This window comes from Urocitellus parryii, chromosome 7 (assembly GCF_045843805.1).
Source record: "Urocitellus parryii isolate mUroPar1 chromosome 7, mUroPar1.hap1, whole genome shotgun sequence".
Lineage (NCBI taxonomy): Eukaryota > Metazoa > Chordata > Mammalia > Rodentia > Sciuridae > Urocitellus > Urocitellus parryii.
This window is the reverse complement of record NC_135537.1, coordinates 71,740,450-71,759,113: the sequence shown is the minus strand read 5'-3', so window position 1 is coordinate 71,759,113 and position 18,664 is coordinate 71,740,450. Positions and strand designations below refer to the sequence as shown.

Genomic DNA, 18,664 nt, shown 5'->3' with positions numbered 1-18,664 from the left:
CCCATCAATGTCAAAAAGTATTTTTAAAAAATAATAAAAAATAAACTAGTAGAACTGACCATTTAATCATCTTGAGGGCAGGAAATTTTGTGTAATTAGTGACTTTGCTGTCTCTAGATTGTGGTCCATAGTAGGTGTTCAGTGAATATTCCCAGTGTGAATGACCTGAGCTGTTGACTGATCTGGTTGCATGCTGTGTACTCAGGAGGGATAGCTCTTCCACATTTTCATGAATAGCCTTCCTGCATGTGATACCTTTTAATGAAACAAGCCTATTTTACCCTGTGCCTTGAAGCCGCTGAACCCTGAATTCTCACAGCTATGTCTATTTGTTGACTACAACTGTTTAAGTTTTATTGGTCAACTAGAATTCAAGGACTGGATTGGAGGTATAGCTCAATGAACACTTGCCTAGCATTTGAAAGGCATTGGGTTGCATCCCCAGTACTGCCACAAAGAAAATTAAGGACCATTAGTCATCTGTGAAAACGACTCTAGTTTTAGTCATAAACCATGGGATATTTTCATCTTATAAGCTATATTAAGATTGTAATACCTGAATACAGAGGTCAGGCATTCCTTCAAAGAGCATATCATAGTCTGTAAGGCTGCTATAGCAAAATACCTTAGACTAGTAAATGGTACACCACAGGAATTTATTGCTGACAGTTCTGGAAGCTGAGATGACAAAGATGGATGAACCACAGATTCTGGGACTGGTAAGGACTTGTTCCTCATAGTGGAACCTTCTGTGTGTCCTCACAAAGCAGAATGAGAAAGATAGCCCGGGCTTCTTTTATAAGGGCTCTAATGCCTTGTGGTTAGAGACTTAATCACTCCCCAAAGGCCCTATTTTCTAATACCATCAGATTTCCCCACCTAAGTTTTGGGAGCCATACAAATACCCAGATTACATCAGAGAAATTATCCTTTTTTCAGCTAAGAGCATTTTATTAACATAAGAAAAGTAAGGGCTAGGGTTGTGGCTCAATGGTAGAATGCTCACTTAGCATGTGGGAGGCCCTGGCTTCAATCCTTAGTACCACATAAAAATAAATAAAATAAAGGTATTGTGTCCAACTACAACTGAAAAATAAATATTAAAAAAAGAAAAGTAGTGGCCAAGGTAGCATATCAGATTAGGTATAATTGAATTCTCATATTTTTTGCAAATTCAAAACCAACCTTATTATAGTTAGTAAGATACGCTTGTAGACTTTGGAATAAAATCATAATAATTCACTCTTCTAAGACTTCTAGGTTGCCAGAAATCTTTTGTACATTTTGTGGATACTGTGAAAAGTGCCCATTTTACAGATGAGGTGTTATGGTTTGGATATGAAATGTCCCTCAAAAACTCCTGGGTTAACATGGGAGATGAGATGATCAGATTATGAGAGCCATAATCTAATCAATGGGTTGATATATTTGCTGGATTAATGATTTGAATGGAGTAACTGGGTGGTCACTCTAGGCAGGTAGGACCTGGCTAGAGGAGGGGGTCACTGGTGGTGTGCCCTGGAAGGATTTGTCTTCTCCACACCATGGGCCCGCCCCACCCCCTTCCTGATTACCAGGAGATGAGCAGCTTTCCTGCTATCCATTTCCACCATGATGTCTTTACCCATCTCAGGCCCAGAGCAGTGGAGTCAGCTGTTGACTGAATTTCTGAAACCATGAACACACAGGTACTTTTCTTCCTCTAAGTTGTTCCTGTCAGTTAGTTTGGTCACAGAAATGAAAACTTGGCTAACATACAAGGACATTGAGTCACAGAGTGGTTATAAAGAGCCAGATGTTAAACTGTCACATATACAACTCAAGACTCATGATTTCATGTACTACATCCTTTCCACTATGCTATGTAGATCCAGAATTCTCCTTACATACAGCATGGTCATCCATTAACACAATCTTGAGATGACCAGAAAAATCTTAGGACCATAAATGTACCTGAATATAAAATTTCCTTCTTGCCAGTTCAACTTTGGAAACTCACTTAGAGCAGGGATCTAAAGAAAGATATTTGCATGCATAACTTAATCCAGAAATGGCAGCATTTCTTAATCTTCATCTTGTATCACCTGCTCATTACTGACTTTTGTGAGAAGAGTGATTGATGTGACGTAAGGCATTAGTGGCCCAGTACTCTGTCTTCAGCCCTGAAGTAGACTGTGCCATTTTGCTGATGATGGTGATGGCTGTGGGGGGAGAGGGTCACCATTAACTATGAAATCATGGTCCAATTGTGCAGTATTTGGTGACTTTACAAATATTGGAAAGAACTTGCACATTGTACATAGGTTCTTAAGGTCTCGTGTCTCAAACTGAGGTACACGACAGATTTCTAGAGTTGTTGTTGACATCTGTCATGGTAACACACTTTCAAAGCAAAAAGTTTTGGGTGGGAAGAGTTATGAAGAGAAAATATCAGTAATGGTAGGTGCATTTCCAAACAATACTGAAATAATATCCTAAGAGTGAACCTCATTAAGCAGAAAATGGAAACTCAGTCTTTCGTTTGCAACAGTGAAGACTGTACAAGTATGAGATATTCTATAATTTTTAGAAACAGTGAAGTAGAATTTTAAGCCACTTCACAATTCTTAGGCTGGATGAGCTAGTGAAGGAGCCCCAGCTTATATGTAGAATAGATGTGGATACTAAGTACCTGAAGCTTTGGGTCTGTGGTTTGTGTTTGGTGAGGATGTGTGTAGTCAAAGTTTGGAGTTATGGGATTTTTTTTTTTCAGGAACTGTAGCTATACGTGAACTATGCCTGAAATCTGCCAATTTTGTCTCCTCTGGGAATTATGTGATGGTCTCTTCCTGTTCTTATATCCCTCATCAGCAACTTCCCTGAACGCCACTGGGCAGGGCTGTGGTTCTAGTCACTGATACTCAGTGGACAACCAGAGGCACTGTGGACTTCGTTGGACTGTGATTAATTGTCCTCTTTTCTCTTACCCGCTTCTCTTGTGTTCCACGTGTGTGTGTTTGTGTGTGAGTGCGTGTGTGTGTATACCTGCCATAGTACTTAATAACAATAGAAGAAGTCTATCTTTGTGCATATTATGCTTGTTTTGGTAAATGATTTAATTTATTATAAACATGAGGGTTTTTTCCTGGGCTCTTAAAAAGTACAGAAGAATATTGAGCTTTTAGGGTTTTTTAAAAAATATTTTCTTCTTGTAGAAATGAAATGAGTGCGCTTAGTGACCAATATGTGAATTATGGAAAAAAAACCCACAAGATTAATGTCAAAGTAGGACTTAATTTAAATATTAGCTTCTTTCACTGTCTTCCAACTTCTCCAGAAGTTATTAGCACGAAAGCTTCATTTTTCACATTCCTGGTGTTATGTGTGTGCTGAGGAAACTCGGTGCTAATTCTAAATACTTGCTTTATTATTCTCAAACCCTGCGGAAACTGTAGGGTTTGTCAGCATACTTCAGCATAGTAGAAGTCGGTCCTTGGCGCTATATCCTTCAGCTCACAGTACTTTGCAGTGCCCCCTCCCACCCCACAACATAATCCCTTTCAGAAGCATCTGCAAACGTTTTTAGGAAAATCATCGATTCATACTGTGAAGATAAAAATAGAAGCATTGACTGTTCCTTCAGCACAGGTTTTCCGGGGTTCCTTTGGTGTGCTGAATCTTCTTCTATTTATTTATTTATTTATTTATTTATTTATTTTTTTATGTCACTTATTTTTTTTTTTATTATTGGTCGTTCAAAACATTGCATAGTTCTTAATATATCATATTTCACAGTTTGATTCAAGTGGGTATCGCTTCTTGGCCTTTTGGCTAAGATCAAGTGTAGTATCTGTTCTTATCAGTTTAATATCTTCTTCTATTTAAAGGGAATATTACCATCGACCTCCCCATGGTAGTACTTGGAATTTCTGATTCTGGACACCTTCACCCCCACAGGGGAGTTTCCCTTTATTGGATAGGGACATCCAGGTTCCAACCCCTTCCTGTCTCTCCTTCTTACCAGGTCTCAAGGTGTCCTATCTGAAAATGTTATGTCATCTATCCCTGCCTTCCTTCCCTCTGCCCTCCCTCCAGTTTAAACTAAGAACATAAAATTTGTCATCTTAATTATTAATCTAAATTATTTCTAGTGTATATGTAGTTCTTGGTGCTGTTTTGTTTTTGTTTTATATTAGTCTTTTTTTTTTTTTTTTTTTTTTTTTGAGATGGGGTCTCTGTGTTTTCCAGTGGCTTCACCTCAAGTGATCCTCTTGCCCCAGCCTCACTATAGGTGGGACTAAAGGAACACACACTGCACCTAGCTTATGTTCTTACCTTTTAATTATTTTTGTGTTTATCTGCCACAATTTTGTATATGGTTATGAACCACTGAAGGGTTTGGGCCAAGATTGTCACTTTTTTCCGCATTGGATCAGTGCATTCATCACCTGGCTGTTACTTCCAAGCCTGATGTTTTTGCATTCCTGACTTTGACTAGAAAACAGCAGATGTTAAACATCTGATGCTGAGTTTATTTCTTTTAGGAATAATTTTCAGCTGTGGATTTGAAGACGGTTTGTGTGAGGAATCAATGTCTCAGCCTTTTAAAAAATAAATGCCTTAAAATAAGACACAGATGATTATGAGGAAAATTCTCACTGGGGGAAAAATCATTGTAAAAATAATAGAAATTAGGATTTTTTATTTCCTTTCAGCAAAACTAGTATGATTAATACTATATGTGTATGCCTATGCTTGTTTTTTCCTAAACCATAACATTGAACACTTTCTATTAATCATTCTGTCTTCTCAGACTATAGTTATTGTCAAGTGTGGTGATGCATGCCTGTAATCAGTGACTCTGGAGGCTGAGGCAGGAGGATAGAAAGTTCAAAGCCAGCCTCAGCAACTTAATGAAGCCCTGTCACAAAATAAAATACAAAAGGAACTAAGAGACTGGGGATGTGGCTCAGTGGTTAAGTGGCCCTTGGTTCAATCCCCAGTACCAAAAAAAAGAAAAGTGCAGTTATTGTCATTTCGCATTGCTTGGTCAAGAGTGAAAGTCTTGGTGCATTTGATTTATGTCCAGAATGCTCATGTGCTATACTCTGTGAGGAATTAGATTGGTTTTGATACAACTTTCTTTTTGGAAACTTTAGAAATTAAGTGAGTAAAATAGTGTCCTTTGCAAACATAGACAAAATTTCATGGTATCCAGATACGAAACTTACTAGTAACCGATTAAGAAACTGTCATTTGCTTTCCATATTTAAGCAGCTAATGGATAGAAATACTCCTTGACAGCTAGTTTTCTTCTTTAAAAAATGTAGTTTGATTGTTGGGCATGTACAAGTGTCAGAACTGCTCTTTATTAGGTCAGATATTTTATTATATTCTTGGATGGATGGATGGATGAAGATAAACACTTTCTGAATTAGCCTCTTCCTACCATTACATATAATTCCCATGCTACATTGAATCTTAAACGGTACACATACCACTAATATTGTACTGATTTAAATTGCTTGTTTCAATTCCTAATAGGATTGTTTTTCTCTATCTTTTAATAAAATGTGCCTAGAGAGCAGGGACTTGCTCACTTACCTGTATTTTGTAAATGCCTGCTATGGAATAGACAGGGAACAAGGATCCACAAATGGAATAATTGTAAGCTTGCGTACAGAAAAATTATATTCAGAACATTTATATTTTAGTTGGTAATATGTACTCGCAAAAAAGCAGTGGAGAAAAACCATCCTCTGATGCTTTTTCTTATAATAATCTGTGGATTTTTATTAGCATTCCAAACAATTTTTCTTCTATTACAAACGATCTTGTATCTACAGTGGATAATCAGTTAATTTTTTGATGAATAAAAGATAAACACTTTTCTGGATTCACCTCATGGAAACATGACTAAATTATGTTTTTAATATTCTTATCATTGATACTAACATTAATCAAATATCACAGAAGGGCAGATTCCCATTTTAATATCTCTGAGAAAAGTGATTTATACATTATGGTCTTTAAAATAGTGTATTAGGAAAAACTGAAACAAACCAGTCACTGTCATAACAGATTCCATTTTCTCCTTTTCCCCAGATTTTGTAGTTCTACAGGAAGGATGGACTTTTCCTCCATGGTCTCTTATGCATTTTTTTCTTTTCTGCCTGTTAGTTTAGTCGCGTGTTCACAGACAATGCTCTGCTTTTGGGATAATAGTATTGTTTTGAGAACAGAGGGTAGGCCTATAGGAAGCATGTCAGTTTTCTGTTACTGTGTAACAAAATTCCACAGCAACACCCAGTTCCCTGAGTTGGGACCTCATGTGGTTCAGCTGGGTCCTCCCTGGAGTCTAACACTCAAGGTGCCTGTGTTCTTGGGTGAGGCCCTGGGGAAGAATCTAAGCTCATTCCAGTTTTTGGCAGGGCCTCAGTCCCTGTTTCCTGGCTGTTGGCTAGGGACTGATTTTAATTTCTAGAAGCTTTTAGAAGGCATTTGCAATTTTATGCCACATGGATCATCTTGGGAATATTGTAGCCAGTAGGAATACCCCTTGTCAAATCCTTCAGGTGCGTTTAGTTTCTCTTCTGTGATGAGCCAGGGAAAATTCTGTTTTAAAGGGTCAGAGGATTAAGGTAGGCCCATCTAGATAATCTCTCTATCTGAAGTCCAGTGGGCTGTATAATATCTTAAAAATGACTATAAAATTAGAGTTCCTGATATTTACCATTGTGGGGAGGTGGGTGGTGATCCTGGGGCCATTTTTAGAATTCTCCCTCTGTTTAGTTAGGCTGCTCGGGAAATGCCAGATTGACCCCGATGCTTACATAGTCACATGTTGCTGAATGACAGGACTTTTCTGTGAACTGCATTGATGGGTGATTCTGTCGTGAGAGCATGACAGAGTGTGCCTACCCAAAGCCAAGTGGTACGGGTCAATCACATGATGTGGCCTCTTGATGGCAGTCAGGTGACACAGTCAGTAATCAGGAGATATATGAGGCTGCTGCTGGCATAACACTGCATATTGAAAAACTTTGTTTTTTTTTCAATAAGTAGTACACTCAAATAGTGATGAAAAGTGTAGTTAGTAAATACATAAACCACCAGCAGAGTCATTTGTTATCACGGTCAAGAATTACATACTGTACATGATTGTGTGCCAGCCTTTTTGATGACTGGCAGCATAGTATGTTATTCACATCGGCATCACACAAGCATGTGAGCAATAAAGCATTGACTTGACAAGGGCTTCAAGGTCACTGGTGGATAGGCATTTTTCAGGTCTATTTTCAGATATGTGTTCATGATTGATTAAAATGGCGCTATGTGGCACATGACCATAACACCATTACTTTGAGTTGATGAAGACTGGGTGTTGCAGATTTTTTTTTACTTCTTAAACTTTGTTTTTATGGCGAAGAGAAGCAGTTCTATCCTTCACACATGGAGATGTTATTACATTTTCAATGGTAGGGCTGAGAATTTGATGTTTGTGATTTTCATTTATTGTTCTGCATCCTTCATCCACTCACCCCCAGGTTAGTGGTGGCCCCATGAGGCCTGGAGTCAACTATGGAGTCTTGCAATTAACATAGAAACCAAATTGATCCAGGCTAAGGGCTTAACCTAGGTCAACAACTTGACAATGAGGGTCATGGAAGAGAAATGAACTTGACAAGCTGGGCCGCGGGGGAGCTACTCTGAGTTGATGATCAGAGGAGAGTGACTTGCCAAAATCATTGTTTTTGGCAGATTAACCTGGAAATTATGTGGATGCTGAGAGTGGAGAGGCCAGACACAGGAACTGTCAAGCAGTTCAGAAATGAATGTTCATTTGTCAGTGACAAGGGAGATTTAGAAACATATTCTGTTCCTGAATTATATTAATAGCAGTAGTTTTGTTGAAATGGAACGAGAAAGCATAAACAAGACACAAAAGAAAAACCAGGCTGTTTTTCAGGACCTGCCATAGCTAGGGTTGTCTGCTCATCTTTGGGTACTTTTGGGGGGACCACGTAAGTGTTCACCAGGTATGTTGTCAGGTAAATCATCAATTTATTATGGAACTTGCTTTTGCAACTGGGTTTATGAGTATTTAAGGGATTATACATTTGTGGTTTTTAAAATCACTGGAAAAAAGTTGTTAACCATAGGCACATAAGTTAAAATGCATCTCAAATAACATGTTTGATAAGGAGTCATATATCATGTTCATGGCTCTTGGTCTAGCATTCTCCTCCACCTCTTGCAAAGAAGCAGCATTCCTTTAAATGAGATGGATAGTGGATCTGTAACATTGATTCCTCCAGTGATAGATGTTCATTGTTTCTGAAATTCATACTTCTCTCTGTTGGAATTATAGACCTAATCACATACTTGTGGTTTTTCTTGGAGTCAGTATTCAAAGAAAGTTGGGCACACACTTCCTATTCCTTCAACTGTTCGACCAAAGAATTTTTAAAATAATAAAAAAAATCAACAAAAAAATTATCTGTAAGCCTGGGAAACAGAGAGTGAATACATCTGTTTTTACATAAGTCCTAAAATGCTAGTTTTCCAAATATGCCATGTGGAGTTCTCACCGCATAGTTGGGTAAAATTTTCCATGTTTGCAATGGAACTTGACGTGAAAATAAAACTGTATGTCTTTGTTACCATGGGAAGGATAACATTTAATTTCATCTTGTGTGACTAAACAAAGTTCTGATGCAATGTGGTTAACTGTAAATAAAGGGCATAAAAATTTGCAATTTAGCAGCAGAGATGCTGAAGTCCTGATGATTTTAAGGCAGCTGGTGTGGTAAATAATGCACTGGTTCAAGTTTACATGTATTCTTAGCTCACTCTGAGCCAGGCCCTGTTCTGGAGGAAAATAGAGAGTCAGTAGGTTCTGTCCTCCTGACACTTAGACATTAGTGAGATGAAATGGAAAACACAGAAGAAAAATACATAAAGCATTTAGTTTTTCAAATGGTAAAAAGTGTGATAGAGGAAAATAAAGCAGGGACAGGGATGGATGTCTGTATTACAGGGTGTGTGTGTGGGGGGGGGTGGCAGCTTTAGAGAGGCTGCAGGGCAGTGTTCTAGATGGCTCTTGTTTGGGGTGAGCGGGCCAGGCCTTCCAGCATGGTGAAGATGTGGGGCTATCACTCTGTGACTCGCTAACTTTCTGGTGGACCTCATGTCAGCAGCCAGAATAGAGATTCTGCTGCTGGCTTTCAAGAAGTAAGCTGCCACATTTAACAGGGTCTATGAGAAGCCACAGAGCCGGGGACTGTGAGCAGCTTCTGGGGTCTGAAAAGTGGGCCTTGGTCTCTCAGCCACAGGGATCTTGATTTTTTTTTTTCCAAGTGTACAGACTCCAGACCTTCAGAAAGGAAGGTGGCCCAGATGACACCTTGATCAGATGACCTAACTAAGCCATGCCTGGACCTCAGCCTATGGAGACTATGAAATAATAAATGGTGTTGGTTTAGGCTGCAGAGTTTGTTACATCACAGAAAACCAACACACTTGGGGCCAGGGAAGTATTCACTGGGATGGGATGTTTGGGTCAGGACAGGACAGGACAGGAAGGAGGTGAGTCCTGTAGCTTTCTGTGGAAAATGATCTTAGACAGAGGCAAAGTCCCTAGGGCAGAGGGTAGCTGGCATGTGTAGCCAGAGCAGCCAGGTGGGAGATGCTTATGTTTTAGGGAGTTGGGGTGGTATCATGCTGCTGATGGTTAGGTCAGAGTTTACTGGGAGCCACAGTGGAAAGGGCCATTGAGCCATTGGAGGTTTCTAATTTTGCTTAAAGGTGGTGGGAAGTCATTTGGGAGTGACATGGTTTGACCTCAGTTTTAATAGGCTATCCTGAGGTTGCTATGCTGAGAAGACTGTAGATCTGCTAGGGCCCTCAAGAGGGCACAGGCAAAGAGATCATAGTGATAGCATCTTGGACAAATGTCTAGCTGTATAGGTGGTGAGGAATGTTCAAGTTCCATAAATTCTTTGAAAACTGAGTGTATAGGATTTAATAACAACCTGTGTCTATGATGTGACAGAAAGAAGAAGGTAAGAGGCGGTTTCAGGGTTTCTGTCCAAAGCAACTGGTAGGAGAGGAATGTGGTAGTATTGGGAGGAGGAGGGCTCAGGAGCTCAGTTTGACATGCTGTTGACATCGCTTGGAGCCATTTTGTGGGCATTGGATGTACCAGTCTGGAGTTCAGGGAAAAGGATGGACTGGAGGTGTAAATGAGGGAGTTGGTATTATGTCCCAAGCCACACAGGTCCCTAAGGCTGCCCGTATAGATAGGCAAGAAGAGGGTTAAGACCAGAGCCTTGGTACCTCAGTAAAATATTTTAATTATTTTGTGTCAATATTTTTTTGATTTATTATAAGCTTTTGTTCAATATTTGACCTCACTTAAATTATTTTTTCTATTACTTTCTGGAACTTTAGCTCACTTGAACAATTTTTTTTCTGCTTTTGTTCAGTATATCTTGTTATATGTTGTAAATTGGGAGTTGAGGGCATGAAATCTCCTGATAGGAAAATACTAGGAGTAGTTGGCACCCACAAGACCAGATCCCGTTTTCTTCTAGGAAAGTTCTAGCCTAACTAGTTGTAGTTGGCACCTACATGACCAGATCCCATTTTCCTGAGAACAAATAGAGGTATGAATCTGAAGTTTCCTTTCATCACCAGTTGAACAAGAGCCAACACAAGTTTTATATATTGTGTCCCTTGGAAAGCTGAGGATGTAGCTGAGTGGTAGAGTGCTTGCATACCACGTGTGAGGCCTTGGGTTAGCTCTAGAGTACCTCAAAAAGAAAAGAAAAAGAATATAGTGTCCCTCAGAACCTATAGTAGAGTGGCTCCAGGACTTCCTGAAGATACCAAAATCCATCAACCATCAAATCCTTTGTACAAAATGACAAAAGTGTTTGCATATAGTCTACAAGCATCTCTAGATGTTCTATAATACCTAATACAATACAGATGCTGTGTAAGTAATTTTATATTGTATTGTTCAAGGAATGATGCCATGATGGGAAAAGTCTGTACATGTTGAAATTGAAAAAAATATATATATTTTTGATATGATTTTGGTTGAGTCCAGGGGTAGGGAACCCATGGGTACAGAGGACTGATTGTATTTCACCCTGGATCTCAACTTCATTAGTGAGAAATTGGTCAACCATCACTGTGGCTTTTCAGAAGGAGAGTTATAGAATTCCCATTATAGTTTGCTACATTTCCTCAGATACACACAACTAAACAAGTAGGCACAAAAGAGTAGGAGGGTAGACTACGATTTTAGCAGGTAGATCAAGATGGATGATGCAGAATAAAGGAGGAGGTGTGAATATGCTTTCTGGATCCCTGGTAATCTACACTGACTGAGAAGCCCTGGGACCAGTATATTTGTAGATGGATTTTCGATGGGAATAGGGAGACCCATGTCCTTCAAAAGCAAAAGGCTTCTACGTGTAGGTAGATGTATTTTTATAGAAGTAACCCCGTTAGTTCACCAGTTCTTTTGGGGGGCTAGTTATATATTTACTCATGTGTCTTAAACATTATTTCATAACATTTTTGCAGTCCTTTTTTCTGTCCATTTTTCTATGCAGCATTACCAGGTGGGCTATTTGATTTAGTATTGAATTACTATAGATGACAACTAATTCTTCAAGTGGTACCTTTTTTTTTTTTTTTTTTTTTTGGAAAGAATCAAACAGAAGGTGAGAGAAAATATTTGGGAACTCAGATAGTTATTTATACCCCTCTCTTATTCCAGAAAGGACTCCAAGCAGCAGCCTTTGAGATCTTGGGTTTCCAGGAGTTTGCCTACTGTAATGAGGTCAGCAGCCCAAGGCAGCCATACTGGCCTTGCCATCCAGGACTGTTAACAGCAGGGTCAGAGGGTAGCAGGGTGTCAGTGTATGCACTGACATACTAAAAACTGCAGTATTAAAAGTCCAGAGCAGCTACCTGCTGGACCTCCCGGGATGCAGCATTTGCTCAGATCTGAGTAGTCCATGTGTAGTGCTTGGGGTCTTGTTTGATGTCTCTCTGACCAAGTTTTATTTTTGCTTCAACACTTGTAATGAAGTATTAATTTCATTGTGAATTTATATAGCAAACCCAGAAATCCTTCATATTCATTTATATGTATTATAGAGAGCTGTCATCTTTCATTATAAATTTGTGAGGGTGGCTCTGTAATGTATTTAAAAATTGCAAGTACTGAAGATCATTTTATAGCATGATTGAAAAATACAAACTCCAATACATACCTCTGGCTTTTTAATTAGTAATATTAGGAAGACATATGGTCAAATGTGAGCAGATTACAGCGTGGATTCATAATCCCCCTCTCTTTTCCTGTGACTCTTATTTTAACTGACTTTATTTGAATAGGTTTGCTATATTTTAGGTGATGCAGTGTCTTTTTTTGCCTTTTTCTTTTCTCCTTCCCACTTGGGCTTATGCTCCTTCTTGATATTTAAATAGTTACCATTGCTGGTCCGATAATTACATTTTAATTAATGTTCCTTTAGCCTGTGAATACTCATTCTTTTGTGTCGTTTGAGAAGGACACATTGTGCTTTTTCTCTGCTCCCTGTACTGTTTTGTGTGTTTTTCCAAGCGTGGTATTTTCAGTGGTCTTTTGAAGTTGAGTGAATCAATTGTGCTCTTAAGTGACAGAGTGATTTTTTTTTTTTTCTTTTCAGGGTGCCTAGGACCTGTTAAGAATCAAACCTGGTCAAATGAATCACCTCTTGTAAGTAGCTCACTTTGTTTAGCCATCTCATATCACACGTGAAACGTACTCCAGCAGTGATCAGCATTAACACCTGTTAATGGGCACTGTACAAGAAAAGATGGTGTATGGGTCAGCTTTATGTCACTGGGACCAAAATGACTGACAAGAACAACTTACTTAGAGGCAGAACATCATCTTAGAAAGGCATGGCAGAGGAAGGCTGCTTAGCTTAGGGCAACTAGAAAAAAGAGAAATGGGAAGAAGCCAAGGACAAATTCCTTCCATGACCTACTTCCTCCAACCATGCCCCACCTGCCCACAGTTACCACCCATTGACCCATTAAAATTAGTAATCCATCAAGTGGATTAGTCCACTGATTTAGGCTACAGCTCTCAGAATCCAATCTTTTCATCTCTAAACATTCCTGCATTGTCTAACATGAACTTTTCAGGAGACACCTCATATCCAAATTGTAAGAGATAGACACCCTCAAATCTTACATTTTTTGATGAAAACTGGCAACTTCCAGAAACTCAGAAACTTTGACCACATCTACAATTATAATTTGCTTATTTTTGGTTCTTTTGGCTTTGAAGTTTCAATTTGCAGTATATATTGGAGACTAGATTCTATACATTATTTTAGTTATTCTAGATGAGGGGTTGCAGACTATTGCCTTTGGGGGACAAATCCAGCTCATTGTTTCATAAATAAAGTTTTATTGGCACATGACAAGATACTCATTCATGTGTCGATTATGACTGTTTTCACACTGTAGTGTCCTGCAAGACAGAAGATATTTACTCTTTGGTCTTTTACAGAAAAGTTTGCCAACTGCTAGTATAGAATATTTAACTTTTTAAGCTAGAAATTTTGTCATTAATTTTAGAATAATTGATACTTATAGCTTTTTTGTCAGGATGAGTCTGTCTAGAAGTTAGGTAATGGTTTAAAAAATTAAAATTTAGGTGTTGATTTGCTTTCTGGTACCATTGCAATTTCTACAATTTATTAAAGTGTTTAACTTACAAAACATAATGTGGAGGAATGTTAAATAAGAAGTATCAAAAAGAATACATGAAATTTTATGTGAACCTAAGTCTTCGGTTGCATTTTCTTAGAGCTAGATAACATTTAAAACGAAAACATTCATGAGGTCATAATTCACTTGTCTGCTGAGGCCTCCCTTATAAATTGCCCAGGGTGACCTGTTCACAGCCTAAAGCGAAGGTTGGATTTGCTTTGACTAAAGTTAGATGAGAGCTTACATTTTACTCAGGCTCATGTGTATGTGTTTGTGTGTGTGAACATTTTGTTTTTTGATGGGTTAATTAAATTTTCATCTAGATGCATAGTTTATTTGAACTGATGCTCTGTTCTCTGTGGGATTTTGGTGGTTAACGTGCATTCCAGTGTCATTATGACGGCCCACCCACCCGGGTCTTCCAGCCCCACTCCAGGTATCATTACAGGAGTGTTGTCATGCAGTCTGGAACCCTGATGTGTCCTCTCCTTTCTCTCCTCGTGGTCTTGGACTTTAGGGGCTAAGGTAGAACCCAAGGCTCAGAGTAAGGAAGCCTGCATTTTTAGCGGGAATGAGCGGCTTTTCTTTCCTAAAGCTGCTAAATGAGGGTGACAGAATCTAATTACTCCTTGATTTATTTACATCATGTGGTCAAGGGCAAGTTCATTGCCATGAGAACACACTTGGCTGATGTCCCTGCCATGTGGCCTAGCTGTGGGCAGTCTGGAGGGCTCTGCTCCTCTCTGTGGGCTCTGGTGGTGGGTCCCTGCTCCACTTGGCCAGAGTACTGGGTAGGTGAGCTCACAGGTCCCCTCAGGCAGCTTCTTCTCTGGGGCAGACTGCCGAGGGGGCTCTTGGTAGAGGGACCTGAGCGAAGCTAGATTCACACACCCCACACATACAGGGCATGTTTGGGCATCTAAGTGTAATATTTTTTTGGCAGAGCCACTCTAATTCCTGGACACTAGGAAATTAGTCTGTAGTTTATTTTCTTAAGCTATATGACTTAATGATTTTTCTCATTTTTTAATTTTATTTTTTCTTATTTTTAAAATTTTTCTTAAGGGTCCATACTCTCTAAAACAAACTGTTTTAAATCAGTATGCCCCCTTTCATGCCCCTCAAGCTCTTCCTGTTAAGACCCTGAAAAGGTCCTGTAGCTCAGAAACAGTGCTGTGGCTTCTTGGTTCAAAGCTGTTTCTTTGGGTTCACTGCCCACGTGCCCTCTGTTCTATTTACTATTTGGTGGCTGGAGAAGTTAGTGATCTCTCCATCACTTTCCTCCACCATAAAATGGTGAGAGTAGAGTCTGCTTCCTAGGACTGTTGCAGGGATTGAATGGTTAGTGCTCTTCCAACACCGGGCCAGCACTTTTTGAAAAGTGTTCCCTGGGGCTCCCTATTCCCGGGCCTTACCTGGGGCCTGTGTTGCATTTGCTCCTCTTTCACTCAGGGTTGGTGCCCACTGTCTGCTTTGAATTGTCCTATGTAATGTCCTTGGAAAAGTTTACCCACAGGGAAGCTGTTTTGTCACTGATGTGTTCTAGAATCCTCAGCAGGTGGCTTTTTTATTGTTTTAAAAATTCTCCAAGGGAAGACAACCCCTCAGTTGCAAGGGGCACAGCTCTTACCTCTCCTCTCCTTTTGAAGCTGTGAAGTAGCTATTGTGAAGCGTGGCGTCAAGTGTTTGTATTGATGAGGAAACTGGGTCTCAATGAAATTAAGCAATTTAAACTAAATTCATATAGCTACTAGGAAACACAACAGAGATTTAAATCCAAGGCTTTTTTTTTTTTGGTTGGTTATTTGTTTTGTTTTTTTGGGGGGGGGTACTAAGGATTGAATCCAGGGGTACTTAACCACTGAGTCACACCCCCAGCTCTTTTTATTTTTTGTTTTGAGACAAGGTCTCACTAAGTTTCTTAGTGCCTCGCCAAGTTATTGATGCAAGATTGGAACTTGTGATCCTCTTGCCCAGCCTCCGACGTCACTGGGATTACAGGTGTGCATCCCCATACCTGGCACCAATATTCTTTTAAAAGTGTTCTTTTAACCTCAAGAAACTTAGCTGTGAGTTAAGGAATGATATAGGAATCAACAAGAGAAATAGTGATGCAGAAATAAATAAACAAATAAATAAATAAATAAGCGAATAAGCAAGCAAGTAAATAAACAAATAAATAAATGGATAAGTGAGTGAGTGAATGAATGAATGAATAAGTGGGTGAGCGAATAAATAAATAAATTGACACAATACACATGTATTATTGCATATATTTTATTTGTATAAAATATACATTAATTCCTTCCTGAAAACTGCTTTATTACAAATATGAGACAAATAAAAGAAACTTGGCCATCTAGAAGCTAAGCAGTTAAAATATTAATTGAAAACAATAAAGAAACCTATCTTAGATGGATTTTAACAGTGATAAATTTTATAATATAGCCTACATATGAATAGGTAAAAGTATTCTCAGATCTTCATAAAGTAATCTTAATAAAAAGGCACATTATGACACTGTTTCATTGACTTTATCTGTCATAAATGCATGTGGGATTGAGAGTCATCATCTGTTTACAGATACATAGGATGCGAATAAAGGTTCAAAAGAACTTAAAATAATTTATTGAAATGATCAGATCAGGAATAAAACCTTTTGTAAGACTTTATAACCATACTATATTGGTAATTTTTAACAGAATAGAAGGTTTTTGAGGTAAAATTCACTGATATTAAGTATACAGTTGGGCTGGGGCTGAGGCTCAGTGGTAGGGCATTTGCCTCACACATGTGAGGCACTGGGTTCAATCCTCAGCACCACATAAAAACAAATAAATAAAGATAATGTGTCCATTTACAACTAAAAAATATTTTTTTAAATGTACAGTTAAACAAGTTCTGATAAATGTGGTCACTTAGCTAATAAATAACCTTTATATAGGATACAGAACATTTGGGCTAGGGGTGTAGCTCAGTGATGGAGCACTTGCCTAACACACGTGAGGCACTGGGTTTGGTCCTCAGCACCACATAAAAATAAAATAAATAAAATAAAGGTATTGTGTCTAGCTACGACTAAAAATTTTTTTTTAATTAAAAAAAAAAAAGATGTATTCTGCTGCCTTTCCTATCCTCTACAGCAGAATACAACAGACACTAGTATGGCAGAATGTAAAAACGTGGATGTGTAACCGATGTGATTCTGCAATCTGTATTTGGGGTAAAAATGGGAGTTCATAACCCACTTGAATCTAATGTATGAAATATGATATGTCAAGAGCTTTGTAATGTTTTGAACAACTGATAAAAAAAAGATGTAGAACATTTGCATCATCCCAGCAAATTCTGTCTTTGTGCTTTCCTGTTAATTCCCCCTTTTCCAGCTCTGGAAGGCATCATTGTCCTGATTTCATTCTTCCTGAATCAGTTGTTATGTTTTTAAAATTTATATGAGTGGAATCCTTTAGCAATGGCTCTTTGTGCTGGTTCCTTTTATTCAGTACCATGTCTTTGACTTTTGTCTTCCTCGTCATATCTGGAGATCATTCCCTTTCATTGATAGTAGTATTCCATTGTGTGCATACACCACAATTCATTTATCTCTTTTCCAGTTAGTGTTTGTATTGTGCATTTTGAATGAAGTTGCTGTAAATTATGCTGAATAAGTCTTTTCGGACATATATTTCCATATATCTTGAGTAATACCAGTGAGTGGAATCGCTGGGTCAGAGGGTAAATGTTTCAGTAACTTTATAGAAACTTCCAAGCTTTCTCTTAGCAGTGCTGGAGGGTTCCAGTTGTTCCATATCCTCTCCAACAATGAAAATTTCTTCATTTTCAGCGATTTGAGTGACTATGAAGTGTCATTGAAGTTTTGATTTTCATTTCTTTGATACCTGAGGATGCTAAGTGCCTTTTCATGTGCTTGCAGAACATTTATTTCTTCTTTGTGAAATGTGTTCAAGGTTTTTTTTGTTCTTTTTTGTGAAGTTGGATTGTTATCCTTTTGTTATGGATTTATAGGCATTTTTTTTTCCTGGCTAAATCTTTTTTCAGGTTTATGTATTAGATCTGTTGCCCCACAGTTACTGTCTTGCTTTTTCAATTGTCATTTGACAAGCAGACATTTTTAATTCTTTAAAGACCAATTTATTGATTATTTTATAGAGACCTTTTTGGGGATTTCAGAAAATGTCTACACTGCAGGGTTGCTCTTCTTATTCTAAGTGCTGCATAATTTTTGTTTTTGACTTTTATGTGTGTGAGCTATCTCAGATTGATATTTTTGCAAAGTAGGCGTCCAAGTCTACGGTTTTTTTCCAAATGGATATTCAGTTGTTCCATCTTCATTTGTTGAAAACGCTTTTCATGTTTTTTTTTTTTTAATTGTCTGAGTGTATTTGTCAAAATCAATGGTATGTATGTGGCACTGTTCCTAGACTCTCATCTGGTTTGGGTCTGTTGGGTCTTATTAACACTACAATGTTAGGATGACAGTGCCTTTGTGGAACAAGATTCACTGACCTTCTCGGGGAGGAGGATACTTTCTTATCAGTGTGACTGCAGATCACCATCCATCTGGCTTCCTCACAGTGGCTCACATTTCCACAAAGTGCACGACATCACTAATACATGATTCCACCATTGAATTTTACAGGTGGAATGTGTTATGCAGTTGGATGACTTCAGTTTGTTCAGATAAAAAAAAAAAAAAAAAAACTGGTGCAGTGCATTCCATTTCACTGCGATTTAGGTCAGAGAATTATGCTGAAAAGAAATATGTATGAAGGCATGAGTGAGCACAGTCTACAGAGCATCTCCAAACTAGTAAATCAAAAAGGAAGATAGATTAACTGAAATTCCAACTAATTTCACATGACTGAGGCCAACCCGTATT

At 38.5% G+C, this 18,664-nt stretch overlaps 1 protein-coding gene and 1 pseudogene across 1 annotated transcript in view; both read left to right on the top strand.

Moving 5' to 3' along the window:
- Fam110b (family with sequence similarity 110 member B) overlaps positions 1 to 18,664 on the top strand; it is a 150,722-nt gene that overhangs the window by 55,512 nt on the left and 76,546 nt on the right. Inside the window, exon 3 of the mRNA XM_026408490.2 lies at positions 12,708 to 12,757. The gene's annotated coding sequence lies outside the window, so the exon portion shown is untranslated. The remainder of the gene's footprint in view (positions 1 to 12,707; positions 12,758 to 18,664) is intronic.
- LOC113196541 (U2 spliceosomal RNA) lies at positions 3,791 to 3,888 on the top strand (annotated as a pseudogene).